The following is a 13,003-nucleotide window of genomic DNA, read 5'->3' as shown; positions in this document are numbered from 1 at the left end:
TATACCTGATTTACACAAGATGATGGTCATATATTGAATGGGTACATTTATTTTAGTAGGCCATAACAGAGAACTGACAGAACGCGTGCTGGTTGAAGGACACGTCGACCTAACAGAGTGCTCCTTCGAGCAAGACCTAGAATGCCTATGCCTAAACGCAGTCGTAAATATCGATAAAGATATCTTCAATGGCCGTGATTATTTAGGTTACAGATTAAACCTGTATTGGAACTATAGTTGTAATTACGGCTATTCATTTGAAGAGATTCTTATTACGAGTCCTTTCTGTGGGTTTCGCATAGCGATTTTACATTAACGGTAAACACTTTAGCTTCGAGGAACCCTGTAATGTCAGCTAAATATTTTTAGAGTTACATGAGGTACCGCTTTTGGAAGCATTGCATGTGTGTACACCAACCAGCATTTTCGGCAAGATGAAGTACATTATACAAAATAGAGGAGTGCAGACCTCGCGAGTGGGTCGAATGTGAGCCTTTCAGCGAACGCACATTTGGTTTCTTACCCAGAGAGTTTTGGCCCTTTGGGATTGCGTCCTTTCTCCAGCAGAGGGAAAGTATCGACAATCCCTTGAAGACCGCTGCGACAAAGTAGCTAGCGACTCAAACCTGTTGACATGTTCAAACGTGTATGGACATCGTAGGTAACCTACCGTAATGATATCATAATAGAACGATAATCATTTTTCGTTCTGCAAACACTCCTCAAATGATTTGTGGTATTTACTACATGTAGCGATGATAACAAGAGACCAAATTCGACCTGTAGATTTGTAAATTAGGTCATATCTACGTTACAAAATGCAAGCATTTCGTATCGCTGTAAATCTATGCAAACCTCTAAACGGTGATTCCAGAATGTATGATATTCCTCGCTATTATATTTGCTATACTATAAAATTTGCTTAAACAAAAGACCCATCTTAGAAAAACTGCCTTAACTCTATAAGATCAATAGTTGTGACATAATGGTATTAGATCGGAATCATCAGAGGGGTTCCTGTCATTGCTGATCACTGATGGGGTATTCCAGATGAAATACTCTTGAAGACGTTTGCGATAAAAAAGACAACTTTTCTTGGTGCTGGACGCGTTTTGCCTTCTACATGTGCAAACACGAACCCCGATATCGTACATACGCGCGAGCCGACATTTTGTGTCCAGTGGAACCAAAGATATATTCCTATATAATGAAACAAAGTATTATTCATACACAATGCAGCGTTGCCTCTCAGTTACCTATAGTGTGTAAAGGCTACTGACGCATTGATAGGTTTACCGTGTATATTCCGTAGATAAGGCGCACTTACCTAATCTGTAAGCAAGTGCCTGCGACACATTCATACATTTTGTACACGTTTTTAAAAAAAAACAATTAGAATCTTACAGGCATATAAATATATATATACGTACACACAAAAGATGAAGGTAGAATATATAATGAGATCATCGACAGCAAAGCTGCGACCGTGGCACGCGAATACTCCTTGAGACGGGCTGGTACCCCAGTGCAGCGAAACGTCGAGATACTGAAAACGAAGTACAAGATCAGTTTACCTAATAAAAACAATAATATACAGTTATGCATATGCTGTGTTTTCCGTTTGTTACACGAAGTCTATATGAACTCATCTTTGAACGATGTTGACGTAAAAATGACGCTTAAATTATAAAGTAATGCAACAGTTTATCGTTTTGTCGTCTACTGAATGACTCAATTTCTCAGATAATGTCCAACTGGTAGAGAAAGCATGATGATTTAATAACGCATTACTAAAACTGGAAACATCATTGTAGACGTAGTTGGGGGCCCGGGTCGTAATTGTTTCCCGTTGCCTAGCACTGTCGTGCTATCGGACTGTTCAAAGGCAGACTGACTTCGTTGGGTAACTCTGTACAGGTACAGCCCAAGTGGTAGCGCGACTTCGAGACAACTTCAACTTAAATTCAACTTCATACGAGCTCCGCATCCCGCAGCGTTTCTCGCTGCGTTTTGCCATCTAGTAGCGTCGGAACTGTTGACTTATATTCTTATTTGCGCCACACCTTCGTACCGTCCTCTGGACATGAACTCTGCCGGCTTCTATTCGCGCAGTCAAGGCAGGCATGAGTGGAGCCATTCTCACGTATTTTGTCAAAATCATGTACTTCGAAGTTATATATAAGTCCGTCTTCTTTCCTTTCTTGACACCATCACCCGAACATGTCAAGACACCGGTTGCTTCTACCATCTAGACAATATTTCGTCAATCTGACCAACTGATCCGTCCGACTCCATCGATATTTTCTAAGTTGCTTCAGTTTCTTTAACTTCATTTGAGTGGTATGTGGATTGTGTTTTGGGAGTATCGAAGCTTCAGCAGGCAGTAATAATAAACCATTTAAATATAAACAAATCTGAAACACAGATTTTTGCATGTGTCAAACAGGAACTGTTTCAAATGTACAAAAACGTACCGAGCACGTGGTGATGGGATGTAATCCAGAATATAAGTGTGTACAAGCGTTGATGTGACTCTCAAAGAGGAGATGAATCATGCTGCCATTCAAAGACAAGACGCTAAGCATTTTTACGGGCTCATTACAGAAAACATCCGTCGTTCCAATTGTATCCTTGATTTGAGTAGGACAGAGTACCGTATGACTGTTATATACTTCGATAACTAAGACTACTGCGATGGCCGAGTGGTGGGTGATACGTATCGCGTTCCGGCCCGGATGATGCGAAAAATGTGCAGTAACAAAAGCTCATAAGTTATATAAGTTTCGCGATGTACAGTCATACGTGCGTAGATATATTCGCAGAATAGATAGTTGAAATTTACATTTGCTGTATTTTACGTTCTAACTTATGAATCGTCGTGGTAATGGGCATCTTCTCGGGATAAGGATCGCATTGTCTGAGAAGATCGATTTGAAGTGTGAAGAACACGATTTTAATTTCCCTTACCCCTAATATTTTTCAATCGCCTTCAAAGACAGCGCAATGTTAACCGAAAAAAAATCATATACGTTAGGATGATGGACTCGATGAAGAATACGTAGGTACATATATGTGCGGAAACTATAAACATATAGAAAAACGTAAGAAAATGACATGGGTTCCCTTTAGGACTCTGGAAAGCTTCGCCGACCGACACTGCTGAAATCTATGAATGCTTGTTGCTGGGAATGGATGGATGGATGGATGGCGGGTTATGCAGGAAGGTACAATGCCAGGCCAAAAAAATCGACCTTTTCCATTTTCAAGAACCAATCACGTTCAGCCTAAAACAACAAAAAACATTTTCAAAAATGTGAATTTGTAGAAGTGTACAGATAGGCATGTTCGAGTAATGTTGAAAGTCATCACGTCCTATTATCGACCTTAACAATATGGTACAAACCAAAACTGCATGTAATAAAAATACTTTCCTGACTTGTTAAGCCGTAAAGAAGTTTGTTTCGACGTCTAGATGCCTATTTCAAAGCCTCGGAATGTTGGTCGTTAGCTGCAGCTCCGTCATGGGGTGCCTCGAATTTTATATCGCCGTGGCCTCCAATATAGGATGACTGGTCGTAGTGTCCCTGTTAACTTCCATGAGGAGATTTCACAGCAGAAACGGGCTGAGAATAGCCTCCAGTAGATGTTGAGGAGAACGAATTGGTTTGTAAGAAAGGCTGTGCCTCGCACACAGTTTGTTTTGCTGAACAAATTGATGCGTTAAGCCAGCGTTTTCAGCGTACGATCGACTGCTACTACCAAATTCAATTCGATGGGCAGTTTCTGTGCCGGTTGGTGCTAAAGATCAGATTGTTACATCGACGGGGTTTTTCAACTCAGTTTTGAGCTCATTAGTAATAATATCGGCGCTGTAAGCGCTTCCATCAGCAGTGTACCTAGCATAAAAAAAATAAGGTCTAATATGTATAGAGTCATTGCCTAATATGTCTATCTATCTATCTGATTCATATACCTACTACTGTATGTGTTTAGGCTTTAGTGCTAAAATATATTATGGAGAGATCTTAAAGAAATCGTTAACAACCAGCAGGAAAAGCTTACCGCTAAATAAAATTAACCTAATTATAATAAACTACCTAAAATTTACAGATGACTGGACACCTTCCGTCGGTTTGTTGAATTATATACTCTCCAGTAATTCCTCCTTAAGCATCTCCCTGGGCGTCGCGCGGGTGAGAGCCTTCAGCATGATCAGCAAAATATGAAAATGGGTAAGGCTACCATCGATATTCACCGACCCCATAGTCGCATGACCACCTAATGACTTAACCTGCATGACCACTACTACCTCTGTAACCTCCTGCTCCGCTTGATCCGTGACAAGATCCTTCGTAAGCTCGAACAGGCGTGGAATCCTGATCACCGCTAAAGGTTCCATAAGGTACAGGGACTGTAAGAGCTTCTCCGTGTGAGACAGTTCCTCAATAACCACCCTGGGGCTTTGTACGTATTTGCAACGCATAGCTAAATCGACCGGCTAATGGAGGAGCGTTATATCCCCTATTAGGCCTGCCATCATAGTTTTGCTTGGCCAAAGGTTCCGTCGTAGCTAGACTGCAAAGCAAGCCTTTTGGGTATTTGCCGTGAGCTGGTGCAGAAATGTTGACAGCATTTCCTGCATCAGTATGGCCTTGTTGGCTATGAAGTGCGTTATGGGCTCTTCCAGGGCTCTCCGTCTTCGGTACTGCCATTAAAAAGTCCTCGGTCGTGTCCATCAGTAGCCTCCGACAAGGTACCGCGCAACACCAGCAACAGCAGGAAAATTGCTGCAAAGGTTCGCTGAAATGAAATTGGGTCAGCTAAATCTAAGTTTTTGCAATGTGTGTTATTGAATTCCGGCCCATGTTTTAACAGGATAAATATGAGATATATATGCAAATGATGCCTGAACATTTTCCCCGTTAATAAAGCAGAGATTTTCATATAGCCCAGTCAGGCTGTAGGTTGGACCTCAATGGTGGCGATATGTCATGTGTTTACCTCCCATATCGTTGCAGTTTTAAGAAATTAAGTTTCCACTGCACCAGTACTTATCAATACGATAAAAAGGGCAAAGTAACACTACAGTGGAGATTTTGTAATCCTTCCATTAGTATTTAAAATAATTTAATTTAATCTGTGAGAGATTGGTATTATTAATTGAGTATATTGCCCGAGTGAGCAATCTCATTATGCATTGTTCATCGATCGGTGATACTCAGCAAATGGTGTTGATAAAAATGCAATGTGTTTTTTGGTGCGTCTTCATTGGAGCTATCGAAGTCAGTTCTCAGTAGATCTAAGGATGGTGACTAGAGTATGTTAAGGCAAAAAAGAGCTACCGCCGCTAACGAGCATCGATCTTTGAAAAGCGTTCGACATCATCACCGCCTATCATTGTTAAAGGCCTATAGACATGACCAAGTGCTCCTGTAGACCTTTGCTGATAGCAACTTCACGCCCAGTGTCCACGGCCGTTGGCCAGTGACTTCTTTCTACTATATTCAAACTATTAGAACCATAGCCGACAATTTGTGCTCTCTGACACGGGTGCCCTACCTCTTATATACACCCTCACTTGTTTAGTGTGCCAAAGTACAGCTGTATCTGAGGGTTAAAGAAGCTGGGCGTTTCTCTCCTTTCAACTTTTTTCAGATGAAGCTTTGATACATCATAGTAATCGCAGTTATGATAGTGGCAGTTGCTGTCGGCGTTAATCCGTTTGCGGTGTTTTTTCATTATCGCGTTATAACTTAAGATCCTTGCGCAGTGGTACATCACTGTCGATGGTGGAATTCGTTCGATCACTCACGCGTTCGACTTTGGCACTTCTGCTGCTGTTTCGATGACTGGTTTTACCCTAACTATCAAGTAGGACGTAATAACAAACAAAAAACTAACCTAATATCAAAATAACATCAGTCGAAATAAAAACCAAATAGAAGCTATCAGGACTTAATAGAGTAATATATATATATATATATATATATATATATATATATATATATATATATATAAATAGCAAATAGATTTTACATCTTGCGATGTAATCGCCACGTTTTCTGTCTCGCAAATAAAATCAAAAGTGACACTTTAATGCCCACTTTATTGTATGGTACAGATTCACTGCGTGATCTGTTACTGTACAGCGGGTCAAGTCCGTAACCCTTTCGAGCATAAGGTGCCATAGGATAAATCTGTCATCGACAGCGTATCTGCTGGAAATCTAGATAACTCATCACATTTTTTTTAATATAGTACGTCAAAAATGCATAAAACGATTTAGTCTCTATGACAATACAAAATCACCAGAATATAACTGAATAAGCGGGAAGACATTGTTCTGTAAATAGAGTGCTAGACTGCTTGCAAGTCTATGGGCGACAGAAGAATGGCCACAATATACCATAACTGTGTACCATTCAACATTTCGCATTTGAAACTATAGAACAATCAACAAAGCGAGTCGCCATAATATATGCTCAAGAAAAATCATTGTTCAATGATCACAGTCTTCAACAGCAGCCGACTGTCGGTGGTCCTGTTCATGATAGGCATTGGCGTCGTTGTTTCAACATGGCTTCAAAACCCTATCAAGGCAAGGAGCCCAATAGTCGTAATGCGAAGGAATCCAGTAGGACAAGGGATTATGACTATATTCATCGCCTTCTCCCTAATCAAACTTCTAGCGCCGAATCAAAGTGCCTCCGCGTCCAAATCTACATTTGAACTACCATTATGCCTTCTGCTGTTCGGTTCGTAAGCGGTTGGTCCTTGAACACCTGTACTGAGAAAAAGCAGCTACCTCTTTCTGGTACCTAAAAAATGTGTCAAGCTAGTAACTAGTTGTGGAGTACCGATCCCGAAATGAGTTCCAGGAGTGTTTTGAAACCATAATTACAACTCAGAGAGGTACAACCTCGAGTATACCGTCGTCAGCTTAACCGTTGTTATATGGCATATGATACTTGTACAAGCATCTAAACTCAAAAAAAGCAGTTAAATAGATAGATAGACGCGCAATGGCAGAGGCCAGCTTTTTCTTCTGATTCCTTCCCATTTCGCTCGAAGTGCTTCGAATCGTATTGAAAAAAGGCACTCAAAACAGCAGTAGATACTGGTATATAAAGATGATCGGAGGATTGTTTCCATCTCTTTGTCAAAAAGGGGTACACTTCAACGATGTCAATCGACATCCACCGTGGGGACGGGAGGGAGTAACGTCTGCGGTACGAAAGGGTAGGGATAGCGCTTTAGATGTGGTGTATCGTAGCTGGTACGAGTATTACATTGAGATACAGTGCTCCTTGGAACTACAACGTAAGCGCAATACCTGGCTTTCTATACTACGTCTAAAACATTCTGAGACCTATCAATCAATCCCTGGTAAACTCAAAGAAAATCTGGAGTGGAGGTTTATTTGGTGTTCCGATTGGATGCGTGGACATTTCGACTTCCAAGAAATAAAAATAATTCGTACTAGTGTTTTTCGTATGGATGTCTGTCTGCCATTCGCTCGTCTCCACATCAACGGAGCTGGCAGTGTTTAGAAAATTCTGAAAATTGCAATGAAACTGTTGTTATTACATAGACATCATTTGTTCGAATTAGGTAAATGTTATAGTACAAATATACACGCGTGCTTCTGGTACAGGACGTGGTCCGAAGCCAGACAACCCTCTTCACTTTTCTGACGTTCCTTCACACTTAAGATAATCCATTATTACAGTCATACAGATTCGCTTAGGTTGAATTGCAACTATAATACAGTCATTCAAACCACGCAGAAAAAAATTAAAAGAAAACAGTGAATACCAAGTGAGCTTGTAATATCTTGCGTATTTAGAAATGTCCGGGTGCAAATCGTTCGGTAACTTACGTTATGCTCGATTCCTAATCCGCGTTACTTTTGTCGACCCTTAAACAAAACCAGCCAGTCTGGACACCCCATAAAGTGATTAACTGCTTCAAAATGGCGGTGAAGTGTTTACGTTTTATTTTTGAGCCTCGTCTGTAAACTTTGCTGTGGCGGGTGTGACATGACGGCCATCCTGGCCCTGTCAACTTGGCAGCGTCATCACTTGACGCTGGGATGACGTCGAGCGCCGTAACTGACTCACATTATTTTATCGAAAAATTTTGCTAGCCCCACAGGCACGTCGAACGATCGCGGTTTTGTAAAATAGGAGTCATAATGATTGCGGTTGCTTCGGCACTCCCAGCGACAGCGGCCATTTACCGTTAAATCATTCCAGTGAGCGAAGTAGTCTATGGCGTTTGTGCCGGCCGACGTTCTCTGACCCCCCGAGGTATGTTATCTAATTATGTAACAACAGACAGAACAACAGCGGCTGCGGTCGTAGCATGTCAAAGCATACGCGTGCTAGAGGATCAGACCAGACCAGATCGAAAAAAGCCGCAAGGATATGGGTTAACAAAAGCAAGTGAAGGGTGATCGAAACCGACCGAAGACGATGTAGATTGACATGGAAGGCGAATAAACACTCAATAATGTTATCTACAACGAAATGAGTGACGCAGATATAAACAGCGACTCGAGCCGAACGGTTGAAGGAGTCTCAGTGCGCAAGTGTGTCATGTGGGCAAATCAACAGATGGTAACGCCGGCTTTGGAAGCCCGCTGGAGACGACGGCATTGAGCTCGGCTTCAATAACTTGAGTGGCATCTTGTCCAAGAAAAATGACAAGCCAATGAAATCGGGGCATAATGCCCTATATCAATAATCGTAACTAGTAACTATTAATTTATAATAATTATTGGTTGTTATTCACTCGGTGTATCACCACGTGTTTCAACTTTTTCATTTGATGCTGCCGTTAAGCATTGCTTTCAACGGCTAGCGTCGAGCGTTGTGAATTTAGGCCACCAGCGTCATGTGTACCTAAGGTTAGCAGATGGACAAGTTCCTGTCCACTCTATATTGTCAAGATGAATGAACTCTCTTCAACTACACAACAAATGCGTTTCTTCAATACGCTTTTGCATAACTTCCATTAACTTTCTCTGTGTTCATACTTTTCGTATTACACTTTCAGCCGCGTCATTGCCATTGGTCATGTACCATATATTGCCGTCACTGATGATATGCATTAGTGCTGCTCTCCAATCCATTTGTTCAGGCCTTGCTTATGTCCTAATGTATGCACACATGCCCTACGTTAGGAGTACGCTTGAAGATCAAGTGGGTCAACCGAAAATTATCTTGTTCAGCACACGTATTTCTGTGAGCCTTCGAATAACTTCGGGGCAATTGTGGGGCTCTAACATTTTTCAAGAATATCTCTCAGCTTCAAAAAACAAGTGTCTGACAGCATATTCTAGTTATCGACAAATCTGTGGAATGGAACTCCTGTCGTAAGTGATCGAGGAACATCGACTGATTCTAACCGAATTTACCGAGCAATAATATATTTACATTTGTTTTCTATAAATATTACCTTTCAAGAGATAGATCCGAGTGTTCCTTTCATCAAATATCGGAGTTAGGGTTAAATGTGTGATAGAACATTCTCACAATATATAGATATATTTAAATTCATTAATAAAAATAAGCAAACATTGGTTACGCTTTATGCGACCATTCTAAAATATAATTAGTCACGAAAATTTCCGAAACGCGTGAAACATACGGACACCTCGTTAGCAATCCAGCTTAGAACGATGAAAAATACATACTATAAATTATATATAGACGTCCCATATTGGTTTGGCTGTATTGAGTTATTTATTGTGTAACTTACTGAAAACGTGTATTTCTCGTTGTAGTACTAACTTAGGTTCTGCCCTATGCGAAATCTGCGCGGTTTCCAATTGTTCTAGTCGGCAAAACGTGGAACATCTCCTGTCCAGCTACGGGCGGTAGCAACGAAGTACACACGTCTAATCGTTAACACGTTAAAAATCATCTAAATTAACTAGTACCTACCTCACGGACGAACCAGCCCATGTATATTTGTTGCCCAAGGCCTGCTAGTAGCGAGGCGTTTGGCAAATCTAACGCAATGCACCTCGTAATAGACGAAACAGTATTGTACATTCACTGCAAAAAGAGGCCTAGCACTGCTCGAGTGCGATGCATATCTATCTATAAGGTATATGGTAGTGTTTCGTAAGCGTTATTTTTATCGAGTAATTGAATCAAGGCAGCAAGGATTGCAGTGTTTATAAATTGTTATTTATAACAAAACACTGCAATCTTCTTTTGTATCCGGCGCGCACTTGTCATCGTCGTCTGTGTATCTGTAACGGTTTCCATCTATCCGTAGCACTTGCATTCTAAAAACAATGTACGCTACGCTCCTAATCCTCTGCGTGACTAGTGCTGTTCACGTTTCCGTTACGTAGATGTAGAACAACAAACAATGCGCTATATTTTGAACGATCCGAAACACAGCGGCGACAGGCAGGGTGAGGTGACGGTAAAGATCAGAATCCTATTATCAAATGAGGCTTGACGCTGTTTCGGCGAGTTACGTTTCTGGTCGACGTGTGTTGAAACAATTGCATCGGGGACGAGGCGCTGGATTGAGCTAACGCTGAGGCCAGCTCCGCAACAGTCGGCGTTGCCTCTGTATCAGATCGTGTGAAGGAGATTTCGTGTAGGCAAACAGAACACTGGCGTAGTTTCACTGCTACAAACCATGGCCAGTTTACCTCGTCCGCGACACACTTTACACTAAACGAACTTAAACGATTCATTGAAGAAAGCTATTTAGCTTCGTCGCTTTTTCATTTCAGGGTTTTGTTACGCGATTTTTAGCACTTTTAGCACTCTACGGAAAGTAATGGATTAACAGGGAAACATGCAATCGAAATTTATTCGCTGGGACTCGCCGTCGTCGATCGAAACGGGCGTCTACCGCCTAACTCAACCTATCGCATCCCACGCCCGGTGACTTTGTTAGGTGTTCCACAAGACCGTTGCTCCCCAGCAGTAAATGAAAACCAAGTGTGTCAGTGTCTAGGCTCCGAGCTGGACCACGGCGTGTTTTTGCCATTAGCAGACAAATACGTTACCCACTAAGCTATATCTAACGTAGCCCATCCCGCCAACAGATCAGGAATCTTATTGCCGATGACCGACAAATTAGGTGCTGGGTTGGGTCGTACACAGGGTCCATCCCTCTACTTGCACTAAATGCGTTTCATTTGATCATAGCAATATGACGGGAGAGAAAATATGTAGTGGGCGATTATTATAGATTGAATCCCTAGTGTGCTGAAGATAAGTTCGTATTTCTCAAATGAGCGACTACAGCCACCGACGTGGTTACAAGGAAAGGGTTGATCGAGTCTTTTACACAGGCGTTTTTGCTCTAATATGAAATTTCATATGCACTTACAACAAACTGCGATCATCACTCTACCTCATATAGTTACCTGGTCCCTCTGTACAGTGCCCTGTTATTGCTTGTCTGTTTCTTTCTAAAATAAGTGGTCTTAATAAACGTTATCCTAGCCAGATTTCTCGTGGCTCAGCGTTCTTGTTTAAATAAAATATCGGTTTTTAAGAGGCGTGAAAGGTAACTCGCAACGATGGTAGCTTCAAGGATCTGACGCCCACGTAAGCTGGTTTGACTGGAAGGTTTTTTGCGTCAAGAATTCGTTTTCAGGCCACATACGCGTATCGTAAATATTTTGTGCACTTGAAGAAGCCGCAGTAGAATTTATTATCTTGTAAATTTATCTACTGCCCTAGTACCTTATAATGAATATTCCCTATAGAATTTTTTTATGAGAGCAAAAACGTTTATCGAGAATCTAGCTAATATAGTAAAAGCAATATCTGTCGGTGTCAACTAACGATTTATATGGTAATGCACTAAGCAGGTAGTCATAAATCGTTGCTTTTTGATGTACCAGTTTCGTGATAATAATAGTATGTATTAGCACGAATATATGTGTCTGTCTATTGCGTATTTTCCTTGAAACTTATACGGCTCGTAAAAGCTACCCTAGATACGATCGGCGAACTACCACGAACGTGTGAATCATCATCTATTTCTATTGCATTATATGTAGATCTTTATTATTGAACGTGTTTCCCTCAGCTTCTGTCTAGGTGACCCATGATAGGCCATCTAGTTGGCCTATCAAGGAGGTAGTGACCGCAGGGGTACGCAGATCGACGAAAACGAATTTCGAATAGACTGTGATTGTATGAAACGAAGCTGTATTTGGAGAGCCATATTAACAAGCATTGGTAATAAAACATCCATTATATGGAAGGGCTAATATTGTCACCTAATAAAGCCTGGAAAAAGTTTCCCTCTTTGCAGTAAACGATAATCAATAACGAACAAATTACAAACAGTCTCACATTGCATTGTTGTTGTTGTTTATTGTTATTAGATGCTGACATTGATTCTATTCCAAAAATGCTAGATAAAAAGGCCCTGTACCTACAAGTTAATGCAAACAATCCTCTAATATTCTAATTGACCATGTTCGAAAAAGGCCACGTTGCGGAAAGATCGCGCAATAAGATGATTCTACTTGCAACTAGCTCTACGTATGCGAACATAAATTTAAAATACTCTCACTCGAAATTCGGTCAAGCTAGACAATTGTTATCATTTCATGCTTAAATCATAGGTTATGTCCCATTGAAGTTTCGCATCAAAAACGTTGTTCGAAGTCTATATGAAACCGGATGTATCAGGGCAGAGCATTTCTGCTTTCATTCATTACAGACAGATCATCAGGCGGATGAATTTATATGGAGAGGCTTTCCTGTGTATTGAAGCTACCGCTTCCGTGCCGTACACATAAGAATATATAATATAATATAATATAATAGAAGATAATAAATGACTCTCAAGAATATTAATATTTAGATGCTTACTTGAGATCTAATAAAAGGCTATAACTGTGCTAGTGAAATCAGAGTCCAATTCCAAGAAATCGTAGAAATTAGCATAGGCATTATTCCCTCCAGAAAGGAGCCATGTAAAACCTGCTAATAATTAAGAGTACATGATA

General features: G+C 40.9%; 2 long non-coding RNA genes across 2 annotated transcripts in view; one reads left to right on the top strand and one right to left on the bottom strand.

Moving 5' to 3' along the window:
* Positions 1 to 9: 9 nt before the first annotated feature.
* On the bottom strand, positions 10 to 3,981 carry LOC147756503 (uncharacterized). The gene is made up of 3 exons (XR_015323861.1): positions 2,843 to 3,981; positions 2,475 to 2,689; positions 10 to 1,546 (listed from the first exon to the last, which is right to left on the bottom strand). It is a non-coding gene; the product is annotated as an uncharacterized LOC147756503 (long non-coding RNA).
* Positions 3,982 to 4,145: 164 nt separating this feature from the next.
* The window catches only part of LOC147756502 (uncharacterized), a 21,141-nt gene continuing 12,283 nt past the window's right edge, over positions 4,146 to 13,003 (top strand). The window contains exon 1 of the long non-coding RNA XR_015323862.1: positions 4,146 to 4,232. This is a non-coding gene — a long non-coding RNA (uncharacterized LOC147756502). The remainder of the gene's footprint in view (positions 4,233 to 13,003) is intronic.

This window comes from Varroa destructor, unplaced genomic scaffold, assembly GCF_002443255.2.
Source record: "Varroa destructor unplaced genomic scaffold, Vdes_3.0 BEIS01000003.1, whole genome shotgun sequence".
In the NCBI taxonomy this organism is placed as follows: domain Eukaryota; kingdom Metazoa; phylum Arthropoda; class Arachnida; order Mesostigmata; family Varroidae; genus Varroa; species Varroa destructor.
This window is presented reverse-complemented; position numbering and strand designations above follow the sequence as displayed.